Below are 19685 nucleotides of genomic sequence, written 5' to 3' on the forward strand. Positions count from 1 at the left end.
GTGAAGGGGAAGACAAATACTGTATCATGTCACTCATATGTGGAATGCAAGAATCACAATAGATGAACAAAGGGGCAGGGGGAAGAAAAAGAGCCAAACCATGGGACAGACTCTTAACCATAGAGAACTAACTGGGAGTTTCTGGAGGGGAAGTGGGTGGGAGAATGGGTTAAAATGGTATTAAAGAGGGTACTTGTGATGAGCACTGGTATGTAAGTGATGAATCTAATGAATCTAATCTAACCTGAAACTAATGTTACATTGTATGTTAACTAACTGAAATTGGAACAAAGACTTGAAAAAGAAAAAAAAAGAAAATATTTAGTAGGAAATAAGCTAGTTGTTAATAGACAGCCTTGTATACAAACCTATCAATATTGCTAAATGTCATACTTTAAAAAATATTTTCTTGACAAAATATTTTGTTTAAAATAATAATAGTGTTGTTCTCACTTCATAAACCTGAAACTACTAAAGACACAATGGATAAATGAAAATACTCGAAATTCTACCTTGTAGAGATCACCTCTAATAGCATTTTTGGTGTATCTACTTACAGTCTTTTTTTGAACTCTATATATCAAAGTGAATTATATAAAATTGCCAAAATAAGGTCACTTTCAATACAAAAATTACGATTTCATATTTAACCTAATTTTCATATCTCATATTTAACCTAATTTTCATATTTCATATTTAACCTAACTTTCATATTTAACCATTATTCTTATATATAAATTTCTGTAGCTTATATTTTTCAATTAATATAAATTTTAATATATTATTAAAATATTTTATAATCATTTAAATATCCACTGTGATTGATCACATGATTAAATTAGAGAACATTTAACAAACTCATTGTATGCAGTTGCTGTATTTTTGTTACACAGTGTTGAAGAATCTTCCTTTGTGTGTATGTCTTCAACAAAGTTTGTTGATGAGTGTTTTAGTTCATTTTGGAAGTGTGTCATTGTTTCAGATAAAGGGGGATGGACATTTTTAAGGCTGTTGATATATATACCCTCAAAATATTTTCCAGAAATCCTGTACTAATTTATCCTTTCATTAAAATTTGAGGTTGTCTACTGCCTATGTTTAAAATAGAAAATCTGTATTAATTTGATAAATTAAGGGTAATTATAGCATCTTAATTTAATTTTATTATTGATGCAGTTAAATGTTTTATATATTTAGTGGCCATTCCTCTCTATCTCTCCCTTTCTTTCTCCCTCTTTCTCTTTCTTTCTCTCTATATAAATATATATTTATATTTATATTTATATTTATATTTATATGTATTTCTCCTTTTTTTCCACAATGTAAGGTTCACAAAGGAGACATTTTCTTTATATATATATATAAAATGTAGCTTAGTTTTCGTAGGTTGAGCTGCAGTGCTATTGACCTCTATTTTATATAATCTTAATATGTCATACTGTAGAAAAATATTTAGTTTTCTTTTTAATTCTATTGGAAAATTAAAAATTTAGAGATTTTAATTTATATTTTTTGCTTCTATGGATCCACATCTTTTATTTGATATCCCTGAAACCAAAATTCAGAATTTTATCCAAATTTAGGAAGAAATAAATATTTTTAACTACACAATATGTAGCATTCCTTCCCCTATGGCATCACATAATTGAACACGTTAACATTCTGAGGTAAAAACTATGTATGTTCATACACCAGCCTCCATATAACATGTCAGGTCCTCCAAAGGATTTTTGATGTTGCCTAAACAAACAAAAGAAATAAGCTCTAGATGTGCATATCTTTTTGAATTTGCAATTGAGGATAAGCAGTTATGGACTTATATTGCTCCATGAATTTTCACTTCATACTTTGCATAAGAAAGTCTCATGTTACTGATGACCTTAAAAATGTATAATATAGATATATGTGTTTCATTAAACTGTTATGATAATTATCTTCTTACCTGAGAGGATTCCTATAAGAAATAGATAATATGTATGTATTAAAATTATTCAAATAGTGTTATAAGTGAAATTTGGTTAATAGTTGGGGAAGACAATGCCCTTTTCCTGTCTCTGACATCTTCATTTACAAATATTTATAGACTGGAGGTATTTGGTTAAGATCAACTTTGTGTGCAAATGTTAAGAAATACTGTTGTTGCTTCTACTGTTTGTAATTTATCATCCTGGTTTGCCTCATCATCTGGCTAATTTGTTTTCCTTATTTTAACTCAAATATGTTTTTTCCTGACCCGTTGACCCCATTCTTTTTTACATTTATTCAACAGTCACTACTCAAATGTTTTCATTTCTATGCCCGTCATTATTCTAATTATTGCTTATGTAGAAATAGTAACACAACAAAGAAAATTTCTCCTTTGTGAACCTTACATTGTGGAAAAGAAGGAGAAATACATATTTAAATATAAGTCAGTGATACAAACTGAAGAAAAATAAATCAGGATAAGAGGACAGAGAATGACAGAGGTGGATGCCATTCCAGAGTCCTTTGAGAAAGTCTCTTTGAACAGATGAATTTGATGCTTGGCAAGATCAGAAATAAGACCAGTGTGTCCGAAATAAATGAGGAAGAGTGGTAAAAAGTGATTCTTGAGAAACAATCAAAGGTCAGATCATGTTAGATATGTATCTGTTCATACATATCTGTTCATACAGATGCCTATGGCAAGACATTGGTTGTTCAGTAAAGACTTGATAAAGAAATGAATATATTTCAAATAATTGCAAGTTGATAGAAATGAATAATATATTTTCTCTGCTATTAAAAAAAGAGAAGTCTTCAAAGAGAAAATACGAAAGGCTTTGGTGTGCTTCATAGTTACGACACACATTTTAGATAGAGATGTTTGAAAGAGAAAATGATTATGGATTTTTGCAGATGCCAGATGGAATAATTCCTTTAGCATTTCAATAACAATAAAAAGAAGGACCTATCAAACTGACAAAATAAAAAGTAGAAGAGAAGAAAATAGGCTCCAATAATAAATGAAGTTATTTATTCAAATCAAGTCAAGATTTGCTATTTAAACAAAACATCAGAGATTAAGTGAGCTTTGAATTTAATGTAATCAAGAGCTGGAAATCTCTGTTTTAATTTCCAACGTATCTGTAAAAAAAAAAAAAAGGGAACTTAGGTCAAATGAACATAAATTACAGATAATGTAGTTCTTTAATTCTAAGGGTAATTAATTAGTAGGCTCTTAATGATTTTTATTTTAGAATTATCTCAGGAATGAGTACTATCTGCTAAAAGAGTAACATAATATCAAGGTACATAAGTCAATAAATAAATTTCCCTCATGAATGGAATATGCATCAATGCACTATTCAGAATTGCAGGCTAGAGTGAGTTTTTCTTCTAGGCCCTATTCTCCAAAGCACATTATTCATATTTAGATTGTTTTTTGAATGGGATGTGTGACTTACTTTGAATTCAGTATCTGGGGCTTCCAGCAGAATTTCCTTGGCAAACATCACAGCTGTTAGGAAATCTGTCACATGGAAGCTTGATCTATGTGTTGTTTTCCAAAATTCCGAAACATTGCTTCTTCTGCCTCCAGCCATTCCTAAACATGAAACTACATATTTGATGAAAACTAAAGAAAGACTTCGTGATCTGTAGTAGGTCTTACAATCTCTCCAACGAGGCAACAGATTGTATACTTTTGCAATATAGGGATCAGAAGAGATGATTTAAACTATATTTCCAAATCTAAGACTATATCATTTCCTGAAATTCAAATGAATTGATGACATTAGCAATTTTGACTGTTCTGAAAATCTGCTATTTTTCCATTTTTAGTGTATCAGTAGTACAAAATGTTATCAAATCTAAACACAAAATATAAATAATTAAGTAAACTATTTGTCCAAATCAACATGTAAGGAATTTTTTTTTTTTAAGATTTATTTATTTACTTGAGAGAGAGAGAGAGAGAACACATGAGTGGGAGGTACAGAGGGAGAGAGAGAGAGAGAGAGAATTCCAAGGAGACTTCATGCTGAACTCAAAGCCCAACTTGGGGCTTGATCCCACAACCCTTAGACCATGATCTGAGCTGAAACCAAGAGTCAGATGCTCAACTGACTGTGCCACCCAGGTGTCCCATAGGTAAAGAATGTTTGCATGGCATTTTTTTATATACACAGTTGCACACATTTGCAATTCACTTTACTATGTATCCATACTTTGAAACCAGGAAATCCATTCTTCTTCAGGGAATTTTCTATAACAGAGAATTCTGATTAGTAGTCAAAACTTTTAGTCTTTTATCTTCAATCACCTTGTAAATAAATGAAAGAAGAGGGATATAGAAAGCATTTGGACATAACAGCATATGCCCATGTTTATAAAAAAAAAAAATCCGACTAAAGCCAAGGGTTCCTTAGTGTAATTTCCTTAACCATCAAATTCTAATATTCTTCTGTAACTACTTTCTTCAAAAATCATACTGAGATTCATCCCCACCTCCCTAAAGACTACCAAATTCAGAAAGTTTTAAAGGCTTATTACCTCTCAAAGGCTGTCAGAAACAAAAACAAAAAACAATGGGGAAAAAGTTCCAGGAAGATGCCAGTAGAGAAAAATTAACTATATACATAATTATACCACATTTCCAATTCTTCTTTTACAAAATGAGATGAAATTTCAGGGGAATCTAGTGAAAATGGAAAGTAGAGGGAGTGATGATCAATTTTAGATTTTTTTTTTCTACGTTCTTCATAGTCAACTACCAGCTTAATGGGGTTGTCACGTTTTCTCTATAAAAATGTCTGATTACCACACATTTTTTTATATTTCCTGAGATTCCAAGTTTTATCATCTTACTTTTATGATATTCTATAATTACAGCTAATACAAAGTTATATGTTGAGAAAAAAAAAGGAAGAAAGCTCAAAGGTTGCTCATCAAGTGCAATATGTCTCTAAAGAAAAATAAGGCTAGTAGGTAATTGTGCAAATTTCACCATTTTCTGAGTTTTCTGATAATAGCTTACTTTGGAATTTAGAATGAATCTATACTGTAGTAAAAGAAACACAATTCTACTAAAAAATTCTTTTGTTCTTTTGTCATAGCAGGCCAATAATATTTAGAATCTTAAAAATTAAATTTACATAAGTATTCTCCAAAAATTGGTTTGTGAGGTATACTGTATGTTAATTTGGTGTATTGAGACTGTCTACTCTACTTGGTATCTAAATATTCTTCCTTTTCTTAGGGGTTGCCTAGAGTTTACAATACTTAATTTATCAGGTTCACTGCATAGAAAACTGTCCCAAACTTAGTGTTTAAAAACAGCAATTACTTTTTTCAAATTTTATGTATTTACTGGTTGGTTCTGCTTGTCCCACTGGGGTTCATTAACGCAGCTTTGCTGAGCTGTTTCAAGCTCAGTGGTGGAAATTTCATGATGTCCTACTCTCACATGTCTAAAAGCCTTGCTGCTTGCTATCTGTTGGGGTGCCTCGGTTTTCCTCAACATGGCCTCTCATCTGCTAGCAAAATTGACAGGGTTTCTTCATAGCCTGGTGATCTCAGAGCTCCAGAAAGTGAGAAAAGGAACTCAAGAACACAAAGGCTGGGATATGCACTCACATAATTTCCATGACATTCATTGGTCAAAGTAAGTCTTAGTGTTAGGTGGATTATGTTATAACATTCAGCCCACACTGGCCTGGCCAATATAGATATTGTAACTCAGAGTTCAGTACTACTAAACAAAAACGTGCGGTACTAGATGGAAAGTAAAGGGTCAAAGGAAACTAGTGCATTGGAGAGCCTTGTTAGCCAAATGTTTGGGAGAACTATAGCATACAGTAACTTGGAAGGGGATAGATCACAGGTCTACCAGCTTAAGGGGAAATGTTTGAAAAGAATCATGATAATAGTGTATGTTGGTTATGACTAGCTGACTTTTAATAATGTATTATCGGAAAGAAATAAACTCAGGAAAAGAATTGGCTGGTTTGCAAATAAAAATAAAATAGAATTGAGACAGTTGGGGCTCTGAAAGCTTTAAAAAGCTGGCAGTTTCTACACCCAGAAAATATGAAATGAGAGTTTAAAAAGCCTTTGAGCCACAGAGTCTATTAAAACAAAGTGTTGCTGCAAAGAACGTTGAAGAGAGTGGCCTCTCCACCTAAGCCAGATCTCGAAGCCAGTCTGAAGCCAGACTTCACTATGTTAAAAGAAATTCTTAGAGGTGAGAAAGCAAAGATGTAAATCAGGCTTGAGAATTATGTGCAGAAGACACTTTGGGTGTGGTTACTGGCACATAGGACTAACTGGAAGTAAAAAAAAAAAAAAGATTATAACTCTACTACTTTCAAAGGAATTCATTTCCAAAGATACCATAGGCCTAAGCTTAAAATTAATAATAATAATAATAATAATAATAATAATAAACAAAATTTTATCTGTGGTCTATTTATGCCTCTACTAAGTTGAATAGTATCCTCCTCAAATTCATATCCTAACCCCTGGCACCTCAAAATGTGACCCTTATATGAAAATAACGTCATTTCAGATGTAATTATTTAAAATTAAGTCATGCTGGAATAGGATGGGCTCCTACTCCGATGAGACTGGTGTTCTTACACAAAAGGGAAATTTGGAAACAGAGACATATACCCAGGGAAATGCAATGGGAAGAAGAGGTGGATATCTACAAGCCGAAGAACACCAAAGACTGTCAGCAAACCACAAAAAACTAGAGGAAAGAAAAAAAAAAAACAAAAAAAAAAACAAAAAAAAAAAAAACAAAAAAAAAACAAAAAAAAAAACTAGAGGAAAGAAATAGAATAGATTCTTCCTCACTTGATATCAACCCTGACAACACCTATATCTCAGACTTCAAGACTCCAGAAAAAAAAGAAGATAGATTTTTGTTCAGCTACCCAATCTTTGGTACTTTGTTACCACAGCCCTTTGAAATTAACACAATGCTTTTTAGCACACCCCACACACATACACACCATCACACACAAAACTGAATTAAATTGAACTAGACAAAAATCAAGAACCTTTCCATTCCTCATAAATCTAAATTTGATCAAAGATCTCCAATTAGTTCCATGTGTAGAGAGTATTCATAATTTTTACCTAAAGGAATTATCAAATTGTCATAAATGAATAGTTGTATGTCCAATTTTTTCCCTTAATAAAAGCAAATTTATGTTTTTTTAAACAAAAAGAAAAAAAATTTTTCTCCTGGTGGGAACTCTCAGGATTTACTCTCTTAACAACTTTAATATATATCATACAGCACCATTGACTAGTCATCATGTTGTACATTACATCTCTATTACTTGTTTAACTTATAAGTGAAAGTTTGTACCTTTGACCACCTTCATCCAATTTCTGGATCCTATTACTGTCTGGCTAATTTCATAGTGGAGTAGATAATTTGTTTAGTTCACAGGTTGCCAAGGGACTATATTAGGACTGATGTCCATCATCCAGAAATCTTGGGCTTTTTGCTGGTACAGAGATTTGTTAGGATTTTGGATCCTCTCCAATGAAGAGGAGATGTATAGAAAAATGTGAACCATATTTTGGTAAAGAGAAGACTGATTTTGGTAAAGAGAACACTGCTTCTGTTCTCTGATTTTTTTTTCCTTATTGTTCTAGTTGCCACTGTACTATATATTTTTTTATATTTACTTACAATACAGTATGTAATAGAATATTAATGGAAATGATGTGTGGCACTTCCAGACATGGTCCATGAAAACATCCTCTGCATGGCTTTGTTTCTCTTTCTCCATCCACATATTCAAGAAGAGAATTTTTAGGACTAGTGTGAACAATTTCCATAGTGTGCCTGGAATAACACAGTATCAACAATGAAGTTCTGTGACCCAGGAACCCTTCTCAGTCCTGGGCAAACCAGGATGATTGACCTTCCTACACAGGATACTAGGAAGAGTAGCCAAAATGAGAAAATAAATAGAAACTCTAAATGACTATAAAAAGGAGAGTTGTTTTATAATTTACCTTTGACTATAATGTGATAAAAATACATTTAAGTAAAGCTCTGAAATCTAGTTTTTTTTTAACATGTCATACTACTTAAATATGATATATATCTCCATTTATCAATGCCTCATATTTTTCTACCTTTCAATCTGTCAGCTCTATCTTCACTTTTTTTTCATAATTAGCTACTCTACTTTTCTTTATTATTTTTGTATATTTAAGTTCATTGTGAAAGCTAAAAGTGGGTTGGTTTCATTGAAGAAAGTTTGAAAAGAGAATTTAGTTGCATTAAGCAGAAAGGAACTGAATAGAGGGAATTAAGTACTTATACATTGTTGGAAAAACTGAAGGACTGTGAATAAGCCACTGAGAATAACTCCAATAATAATTTCACCATGGGAGAGCTGTCAGTCCCATCACTGGGCTCTCCAGTGGAGCCAGTGGAGCCATGTAGGTCTAGGTCAGGATTTAACACTGCCCAGGCTATTTACAGCTAAACCAAGAAGAATGGACGCCCAAAGCTTGATCCCAAAATTAGGGAATGAGATCAAGAGATTGTTGTTTACTGACACTGATTGCTAGCCCTGCTAAGGTATTGCTAGCTACAAATGATAAACATCTGTGTCTCAGAATATACAATGGTTTCTTTGTCACCCATATGACATTAGTTTTGTTGATTGTTTCCTTCATTGTGCAGAAGCATTGTATCTTGATGAAGTTCCAGTAGCTCATTTTCACTTTTGTTTCCCTTGCCTCTGGAGACCTGTCTTGGAAGAAGTTACTATGGCTGATGTCAAAGAGGTTGCTGCCTGTGTTATCTAGGATTTTGATGATTTCCTATCTCACATTTAGGTCTTTCATCCATTTAGAATTTATTTTTGTGTATGATGTAAGAAAGCGGTCCAGTTTCATTCATCATTTTGTGTTTTTTTTTATCTGATACCTAGCATTTCTAAAATTTAGCATTTCCACTACTAACATTACTTGACAGGGATTTATTTATTTCTAAATAAATTTCCTTGAAATACAATAATTCAGCTTTACCTACAGTCAGATTTATTAAGAGATTATTTCCATTTCTAGGTCTTGTCATTATTGCTACAGCAATCGATGCAATAACATCAAAAAGAGATGCTCATCTGAAACCAGATCAAAGTCAAAGATTATTTCCTGGCAAAGAAAATAATGTAAGCAATTTCTCACTGAGAAAATCATGTGCCATGGAAAAAATATTAGAAACTTTTAAAACATCATATAATATAAGGCAGAGAATGAAACACACTAGTTACAGTATACTTTAGAGAGCATTGTAAGAAGTATATCAAGTATCATAAAACATAGAAGAAGCCATAAAACACCTGAAAAATTATATTATTATAAAACATTATATTCCAAGTCTTAACAAAGGAGTACATAGGATTTCTCTCTTAAAATAGTTGTTTTTTCCAACTATAGTTTTTACAAATGGTAACAAATCTAAGCTAAATAGGAATACAGAGTGGATGAGGCACCTACCAGACCAGACCAGAGTTTGGTTATCATTTGTTCCATTGTCATAACATTAGGCAAGGCGTTTAAACTGCCTGAGGCTAATCTACTCTTGAAATAAGAAATTCATTTCTAATCTTTTTAGATTCAATTTTCTATTGCTCTGAAATTTTATTTTATTATTTATTTATTTTTTTAAAGATTTTATCTATTCATTCATGAGAGACACACACAGAGAGAGAGAGAGACAGAGAAGCAGAGACACAGGCAGAGGGAGAAGCAGGCTCCATGCAGGGAGCCCTACCTGGGACTGGATCCCCGGTCTCCAGGATCACGACCTGGGTTGAAGACGGCCCCAAAACCGCTGAGCCACCCAGGCTGCCCTGCATTTTAAATTTTAAAATCTCAAATGTATTTTCATTTCTCTTGTACCTTGAAGCTATACAAAGTACTCTACTAATGATCTAGGTATGTGGGATTGTCTCCAGTTCTCATGTTCCTTCCTGAGCTCACAAAAAAGGAAAATCTACCAACATCTGGAAGCAGTACTAAGGGAGAGCTCCTCCTCACTCTTTCTCACTCCCTCTTCCTTTTGGATACTGGAATGATTAAGCTATTAAAATAAATTAACATTTTAAAGATCACCTTTTATGCATGATACGTTCTCCTGTCTCCTCTCTTCATTTGATTTAGGGCCTGTTTTCCTATAGGTCATTAGTTTGGGCATCTGCTCCCTTTTTAATAAGCATGCCAGGCAAGCCCTGCCTTAAATTAAAAAAAAAAAAAAGATTTATTTATTTATTCATGAGAGACTCAGAAAGAGAGAGAGGCAGAGACAAAGGCAGAGGGAGAAGCAGGCTTCCTGCAGGGAGCCCGACTGTGGGACTCAATCCCAGATCCTGGGATCATGCCCTGAGCTGAAGGCAGACACTCAACTGCTGAGCCACCCAGGCATCCCCAAACCCTGTCTTTATTTACAGATCCTCTTTAACCCAGTCTCTTTGGTTGTACATGAATGCTTGGGTACTTGATTAAATTCAAATGGGGTGTATGAGTAATACAAATTGTCAACTGCCATCTGCAAATTTAAACAATTATTGGACCTTCGTCTATAATTACTAAAAGATAATCTTTTCATCTACTGAGAATCCTATCTGGTTTCCATTGGTTAGAACCAAGAAGAAAGATAACTATAGTTAACAACCTAGAGTTTTCTATTTTTGATCCTAGAGTATTTTAAGCCTCTGAAGTACTTCTGGCTTCCAAAATAAGTTTGTTTTCTAAAACACTTTTTACATTTGTGATAAACCTCCTGTTTAATGAATGGCTTCATATTGGATAATATTTCTCTGCTCTGAGAAGTACCACTGCAGAGATATGAATGCATATTGTTATTCACTAATGGATATTTTAAACATCATCCAACATTTCAATAACTGGCAAATACAAAATATATTTCTTTTTAATTTATTGTAAGTAAGATGATTTTTAAGTATCAGAGAAAGTGGGGATTTTAAGAAAAACATAATAAATTTTCCACTAGTAAAGTGTGAAGCCTACCATTTAGTACAAGGGCCATTACCATGAAGAGACTGAATTATACAGCTGAACAAGGCCCAGAGAGTGAATCATACTATCAAAGAGTGACCTCATTCCAAAAATTCCATTTCTAAAAAACTAGACATTATCTTTCTAAAACCTGATTGTAAGAGAGCATTGAAATCCTTTAAAATATTTCACAGTAAAAGAGATTAAAGTCCATGGAAATGGAAAGAGATGGTTCAATGGTCATTTTTTAAATTACAGATAGTTTTCTTTTTTATATGTAAAGACTTAAAAAGTTATTTCTGTTTTTCAATCACCTTCCATGTTTTCAAAAACTTTTATCATAAATTTGGATGATATTAACCTACAATATCAACAAAATGGTGAGAATAAGGGTACTATTCTAAAATTCAAAAATCAAATGCAAATAAAGATTTACATCATTGATTTATAATGTATAAATAATGGTCTCTAAGTTCCTTGCTATAACTTGTTCAATAAGAACAATTTCCAAGATACTTAGGATGGCAGATACTTTTAATGCCCACTTTTGAGGGCCCTCATAGAAGAAATACTTTTTTTTTCAGAAATATATTTATTTCTGACATGACTTAGAGGTAAGTAATTGACAGTATCAACTCTAAAAAGATCCTGAGTAGCCTGAGCTAGTTACCATGACAAGATGACTTTTTTTTTTTTTTTTTTGCCTGTGATTGGCTCAGGGGTAGACATGTGACCTAGTTCTGGCTAATAAGACTCATAGGGAAATTGCCTTTAAAGCTTCTGAGATTCGTTAGTGAAGATTGCTGTGAGGTGATGTTGGGAAATGCTGTGGCCATTTTGCAATAATGAAGAAAAGATGCTTGATAAGAGAAAGTTTAAGAATCTGGATACTGGGATGCCTGGGTGACTTGGTGGTTGAGCATCTACCTTTTGGCTCAGGGTGTGATCCTGGAGTCCTGGATCAAGTCCCATATCAGGCTCCCTGCATGGAGCCTACTTCTCCCTCTGTTTATGTCTCTGCCTCTTTTCTCTGTGTCTCTCATGAATAAATAAATAAAAATCTAAAAAAAAAAAAAAAAGAGTCTGGATACTATATGTAATATTATTAACCTTGCCACCCACCTCCCATACCTCAAGACTTGCAGTTATATGAAAAATATATATTAAAAATTACTGGTGTCTGTTACTTGGAATTGAAGATGTAATACTTGATAAGCTGAGAATATAGCTGACTGTAACTCAACAAGAAAGCAATTAAAGATGTAACAGGCCCAGGAGCGCTCCCCATTAAAGCACTCTCGAACCAAAAAAAAAAAAAAAAAAGATGTAATAGTAATGTGTAAGTAAAGAATGACTTAAAACTTAATATTATATGAGTAAAACAAATTCTTGAGGTGTCTGGGTTTCTCAGTAGGTTAAGCATCTACTTATTCATGATCCCAGTGTCCTGAGATGGAGCCCCATGTCAGGCTTCCTGCACAGTAGGGAGTCTGATTCTCCTTCTGCCTCTCGACCCCACTTGTGTTCTTTCTTCTTCTCTTGTTCAAATAAATAAATAAAACCTTTAAAATATTCTTAAAAATATGACACAATAAGTGCTAAAATAATTTCACTTTGATATCTTCAATAGAAGAAAAAAGATAGTGGTCAGGTTAACTCATTTTCTGTTACAGGAAAAAGCATAAAGACCATTGTATCTTGGTTATGTTCATTTGACAGTGTATCATCTAAATAAAGGTTTATTGATAATACATTATCTGATCCATTGGAGATGCTGAGATAAACAATAGTTATGATTCAGAATTTTAAAATCCACACACAATTCTTGAAAAATTTTAGGAGTGTTTCAGTTAACCATTATGTTTTATTCATCCATTTATTCATTCTTTATCAATATCATTCATGTGTGTATTTCTTAAGCATCACTGATGACCTATATAATAAGGCTCAGAATATGAGTACATTGGATATACTGGAAAATATGAAAAAGGCTTTACATACTTAAAGATCATAATCTAGAGGGAGAAAGATGTCATATGATTAATCAATTAAATAATTATGTATTTTAAATGTGGGTACCATTAAGTTAAAGGTAAGGAATGTAAGGAAATAGATGAAAAGAGTATCTGTCTTACTCTGTGGTGATTAGGGAAGTTGTTCATGAGCAAAGGCCAACCAAGAAGGATGGTTAACAGTGACAACAATCTGTTTCCAGAGCAGAAATATTTTGTCACATTATTCAGAATTGTCAGAACATGGTGATAATAAAAAGCAGGCCATCGTTTGGTTGGCTTTATTATTGTTTTAAAATCTCAATATTTTCCATAGTTAGTAGATACCGCTAATTGCCTATGGCATGGATTGGTCTTCATCACTGTCCTACACTTGGTTAACACTGTCCATGAGGTAGTGACTTCACAAACTTTAAACCATGTGAGTCAGGGAAATACCAGGACCCATGTCACTCCTATGTCATATTGGAGGGGCTCAGTTTAAGAAACTATAAATGAATTTTAAATGTGGATATTGATTTTGTTCAAATTCTTATATTCTGTTTTACCCTAAGAGTCCTGTCTTGTCCTTGCTCCACCATCCCACCCTTTTTCAAGTTGCCATGAGGTCACTCTGCAATATAACAATGCTGGACATTAAGAAGCCATATGCACACAAACACACTTTTCTGCTCTATCTTCAGATCAAGATACACAAACACATACACAGTTTTTTGAAGGATTCTTTTAAGATAATAGATTAGAGGGGTTTTGGTTCATTTTGGTCAATAAACTTCTTATATTAGATAAATTTTGTTGGACTGCTTCATTTAGTGAAAAGCATCATAGCTATAGAGATAAATGAATTATATTCTGCAGAAAAGTTCTAATTTTTCATACATACTGCCTTGTCATTCTTGACTTTGACCACATTTTCTGTATAATGTATACTGTTTTAAATTAATATTACTTTATCCAAATTTAAACATAGAATTTTAGTTCAAAATATTATTTCCGGGGCAGCCCGGGTGGCCTAGCGGGTTAGCGCCACTTTCAGCCTGGGGTGTAATCTTGGAGACCTGGGATCGAGTCCCATGTGGGGCTCCCTGCATGGAGCCTGCTTCTCCCTCTGCCTGTATCTCTGCCTCTCTGTCTCTTTTTCTGTATCTGTCATGAAGAAATAAATAAAACTTTAAAAAAGTATATTCTTTCCCTTTTTTGTTGTTGCAACTTTTAGATTTGTATCATTTCTACATTTTAAACTGTGCCGAATTATAGTTTTTAAATATCCATGAGTTGACAACTAAAAAGTTTTGTCAAAATGGCCAATTGTGCTTATAGTAAGTAATATGAATATTGATGCCAAAAATGGGAGATTAATAACTTGCATATATATATGAAATAAAAGATTGTCTTCTTAAGGGTCTAATATTAATACATATTAACACAAACAATTTTGAATATTTAAATGTACATATGCAATCAAAAGGAAAAGTAATCATTTTTAAATTGAACAGGAAAATCAGTTTTGTTATTTAAAAAATATTTATGCAAAATGAATTTTAGTTCTATTTTTAGAAATCCTTTTATAATTAGGAGACAATTTAATCAGTACAAATAAGTCATACTATTAGTGTCAATCTCATTGCATATTTGGAAAAAATGGAGTTAATTATAGAGACGTGCTAAATGGAATAGAAATACGTAAGGGTTTTGAGAATGTTAAAATTTTTTTAGAGGCAAGGAATCTATTTTAAAATGCATGTTTTTAAAGGTCAACTATGTTTTACTATGATGGAAAAGAAAGCTTGAACACCAAATCACCTTTGGATAAATTTTATATCCTATGTTGAGTTTCTAACTTTTTGGGTTTCAATATTTGTTAATAACTGCATATCTTCTACAGTAACAGTACAGAACTTCTTCCTCTAAATCAAATATCTCCATCAACACTATGGCATTTTGGACAGATAATTCTTTGTTGGGGGGGCCATCTTGTACATTATAGGATATTTAGCATAATCCTTGGATTCTATCCCCGGGTACCAGTAGCACTGCCCCTTCCTAGATATGACAGCAAAAAAATGTCTCCAGATATCAACAAATGTCCCTAGTTTGAGAACCACTGCTCAAAATGCTACAGGGAAACATAAGAAGAGAGGGGGAACAAAAGCACATGCTATCACAGGAGAAGAAGTCCTAATTATAAACAACAGTTAACAATGAATATTTTAGATTGTTTTTGTTTTTCAGGCAAAGTACAAAAGGTTCCATGACAGCCTGCTTCTCCCTCTGCCTGTGTCTCTGCTCTCTCTCTCTGTCTCTCTCTGTCTCTCTCTCTCTGTGTCTTTCATGAATTAATAAATAAAATCTTAAAAAAAAAAAAAGGCTCCATGAGTATCATAGAAGAAAACCAAGCAGAACGTTTTTTAAAAGCTGGGATGAGAAGGTTCCTAAGGAAACTTCTAACTTGGAGCCCGAGGGCAGAATATTGTATAGGGCTCTAGCAGGAGGTGCAAAGTTCAGCCAAAATTCATCCAGTTTGGGAAATAGAGGTATTATCTTGCAAGTGGCATTCATTGTTTGCACAAACTGGATTTTATCCAGAGGAATGGCAAGAGATAGTTAGCGACCAAATGTCAGAAGCAAATGTGGATAGAGGGGAACAGCTGGCAGGGCATAAAGACATGAGAAGGCCACACTGGAAAATTCTCAGCCTTTTCAGTCTGAGGTCCTTGAATGTCTCTCCCCATCATGCACTAATACAGTGAGTGCAGTAATGCAATCTCAATGGCTGTAGTGAATTTCATCGGTAGTAAGTTATAACCTTGGGTTCTTCTTTCAGTAATATTGATAGTTTTTCTCTGGCCTACATCTCTGCTTATTTGATTCCCCTACAATAGATCTGCTAAATATAAAGTAGAAATCTTTTTTAAGGAATTGTGCTTTTGATCTGTACAAAGATAGTAATGTACTAGTAAGATGAACTGAACAGCGAGATGTTTAATTTTCATTAATCCCAAATTCCATAATATCCATGACAAGAGGGACCGTGTTTTTACAGTTCACAGTACTTTCTATCATTAGGCTGTTTTTCATAAATGAATGAGCGAATGAATAAAAATATCAGAGGATAGGCCTGTTTGCCAGGTTTTCCCACTCTGGGCCATAGAATTTTGGCTCTTATTTCCAGGTAGGGTAAAACTAGCCAAGTTGTAGATATTAATAGATACATAGATATAAAACAAAATCTGAGATTTCTTTAAGCTTAGAATTTCATCAAGATGACAAAAATGTGGCTAAGAACAACTCTATCCTTACTCTCCAATTAAGACTATATATTATTTACCATTCAAGTCACAGACTGTAAATTGAGAGGGATTTGATTTGATTCTACTATATTTTTAGGCAATATGATTTAATGACTTTGAGAATAGGTTTGTGACTCAACCATTTATTAGTTTTTTTTTTCCTTTTTTTTTTTTTTCAACTAAAGATTCTATATTATACCATAGGATTGTTTTGAGTGTCAAATAAGATAATTCAAGTAAAATAGTTCACCGCTTACCATTTTGCCAATATTTATTCAAATATTAACAAATTAAGAGATCAATTTGCTAAGACTTTACTGCCATCCTGAAGAAGTGAAAACAACAATTGATCGTAATCAAAACTGCAGTTTTTTGCTTCAAGTTCTTTGACCTCTCTTCTGCAATCCTGCAATGCTCTTGCTCTTCACTGTCTGGACGTACTTGAGGTTCTTTTTTTTTTTAAGATTTTATTTATTCATGAGACAGAGAGAGAGAGGGGGGCAGAGACATAGGCAGAGGGAGAAGCAGATTCCCTGCGAGGGGCCTGATGCAGGACTCAATCCCAGGACCCCAGGATCATGACCTGAGCCAAAGGCAGATGCTCAACCACTGAGCCACCCAGGTGTCCCTCTACTTGAAGTTCTTAAAATATTCATAGTCTTTGAAATTTAAATGCTAAACAGGCACTTTATCAACTAAAATTTCATTATGATTTTCATGGTAGGCTTTGCATTATTCAACTTGTGTTATGAAACAATTCTTGCCTTCTTGGATGACTAAGCAGACATCCTTGCACAATGCTGCACTTCTTCTCTCTTTAATCTCATCTGTAGCTTCTCTCACACAAAGCTGGGCACTTACTATACAATACCAATACCTAGGGTGACAGTGGGCCAGTATTTCGTTGTTCAGGAATATCATCCGTCACCATAAATGACTACACTGGAATCTCCAAGGCATTTTAACGTCAGCCTAACTATGATGGAAACTCATCTTTCCTATGTTATTTTACCCATGCGTCTCTGAATCAGAGCAAGAAGAATAAAAAGCAATTACATAATTTAGAACAGGTCACCACAGTTCTTTGTACATAAATAGATTCATTTATAAGCACAGAAGGACTCCTTATGATCATGAAGAGTAGTGCTGACCAGGTTCAGGAGGACTGAGATCAATTTTGGAGAGCATATAGAGCCCAGTATGATATGTTTTATAGTGAGGGAAAATGGACTATATTGTCATAGATTTCAGCTGAAAAGTAGTGGAATCATGGAAATTGTAACATAAACAACACACAAACAAGCATCAAACTGATTTTAAAATGCCTCCTTGCATGTTCTATTGATTTTTCATTATTATGACCTTATTCTTAAACCTACTTGGTTGTGATCCTAATTTTCTACTCAATCTTTGTTTAGATCCCACTGGGATAGTGATATAGTGTGATTATTCAGAAAGGCACAGGAAAGAGGAGATTAAGACTCCCTGCTAATGAGAACAAAGGAAGGAAAGAGAAATGTGCCAATCTAAGTGTTCTACCTGTAAATTGAACTGCCAGACAAGAGGAAATAAATAATGCTTCACCACAAACCTCTTTTTGATGAAAAAAAAGGTCTAAAAATAAACATAAAGCAAAACAAACAGAACAGAACAACTTTTATGAAAGCAGGATAAATCTATCGTATATCTTTACAATATTATAAATGTTAAATTATCTTCAATTATTTCATATAGCTATAAGCACAGCATTATTTTCTGAAAAATGTAATTACTTTTGTAAGAATCTAAGTATTGCATACTTCAAATATATATGCATGTTTCATTTTAATTATGATATTTAATTTATTATATTGTCTACAAGTATAAGTGGGAAGTTAATTACAATATATTATTTATATTTACATATGAAATAGTACAATGGATTATTATAGATAATGATTTATCTTATAGTATGAGGCTTCTAATAGATAACGAAAATAAACAATGACATTAGAACATTATAGCTTCTAAAATATACATGCGCATATATATTTGTAAATCACCCATGTGATAACTTTCATATTTATTTTTGTATAAACTTTTAATCTTTGTTCATTTTCTTTGATCCTTGTTAAAATATTGAGTGAAGATCACTGTACTATTGTATCAATACAGTGTAAATCACAGCATTTTATTTTTTTAAAGATTTTATTTATTTATTAATGAGAGACACAGAGAGAGAGAGACAGGCAGAGACATAGGCAGAGAGAAAAGCAGGCTCCATGTGGGAAGCCCGATGCAGCACTGCATCTCAGGACCCAGGGATCACAACCTGAGCCAAAGGCAGATGCTCAACCACTGAACCACCCAGGTGCTCCAGTCACAGCATTTTAAAAGTGGATTTTACTATGAGAAATATAGACATTTTTAAGTCTTGCAATTATTCAATGTAAATAAAAAGCATATTTTAAAATGTCAATTATATTGGGAAATTCTCTTCCATTTGGTTTCTCAATTTAAAATGGGTATTTTGTGAATATTAATTAAATCCAACTGTACAGATGTATTACTCAGTTTTCATTTCCTTTCAATATTAAGTTTTCATTGGCATTAATCTGATGTTAAAAAAATTTAAATTGCTTTAGGTGCTTTCTTTGAGTGGGTTACTAAGTTAGTAGACATGAACAAGAGTTGAGTTGTACTGGACACAGATGACCAAGAAATATACTTTGATGATATATTAATTGCACACATCTGAGTGAAGTAAACAATTTCAGCAGGCTTCTGCTTGTGTGGCAGTGTGATATGGGTGCTAAGGATGATGACTCTGGAATCAGATGGGTATAGGTTGGAAACCACTGTGGAGCTTCCTAGATTTATGAGTTTGATCAAGTTATTTAACCTCTTTAAGCCTTGGATCCTCTGCCTGTATTGCTAACAATAATGTCTACTCTATATGGAATTTATGAGGCTGGCATGACACTAGTCTGGAGTGCTTTCATGGGAGGGTAATTATGGCATGATAGACTTTTAAGACTGGGTAAATACTTTGGATATAACTCCTTTCGTGAATATAATATTCTCCTTAAAAGTGTCTCTGGCCTTTAAGTTGTCTAACATATAGGGTACGGACATGCTTCTAATGTGAATTTCTGAATCATGGGCTTCTATAAATCTACATAGAGAATAGCAAATGTGTACTACTTTTTTAAAGGAAAAACTGAAGAAAATCAAAACCACATTTAATATTATGCATGTTCATAACCCTTTGATCTATTTATCAAGTAATCAAATTGATATTTTCTGTTAATTTGGGAAAAGTGGGGGAATTTTCATTTGTAATATATTGCAAATAGTAAAACTTCATAATGTAATTTGTATGTATATA

At 33.2% G+C, this 19685-nt stretch overlaps 1 long non-coding RNA gene across 2 annotated transcripts in view; it reads right to left on the minus strand.

The window, feature by feature from the left end:
- Positions 1–2977: 2977 nt before the first annotated feature.
- LOC102157193 overlaps positions 2978–19685 on the minus strand; it is a 148472-nt gene continuing 131764 nt past the window's right edge. The window contains exons 6-7 of one of the 2 annotated variants that reach the window (XR_005373909.1): positions 3429–3568; positions 2978–3108 (exon numbers count right to left, since the gene is read on the minus strand). This is a non-coding gene — a long non-coding RNA (uncharacterized LOC102157193). Of the gene's footprint in view, positions 3109–3428; positions 3581–19685 lie in introns of both variants that reach the window. The other variant, XR_005373908.1, reaches the window with a different exon arrangement.

Source organism: Canis lupus, chromosome 19 (genome assembly GCF_011100685.1).
Source record: "Canis lupus familiaris isolate Mischka breed German Shepherd chromosome 19, alternate assembly UU_Cfam_GSD_1.0, whole genome shotgun sequence".
Classification (NCBI taxonomy): Eukaryota; Metazoa; Chordata; class Mammalia; order Carnivora; family Canidae; genus Canis; species Canis lupus.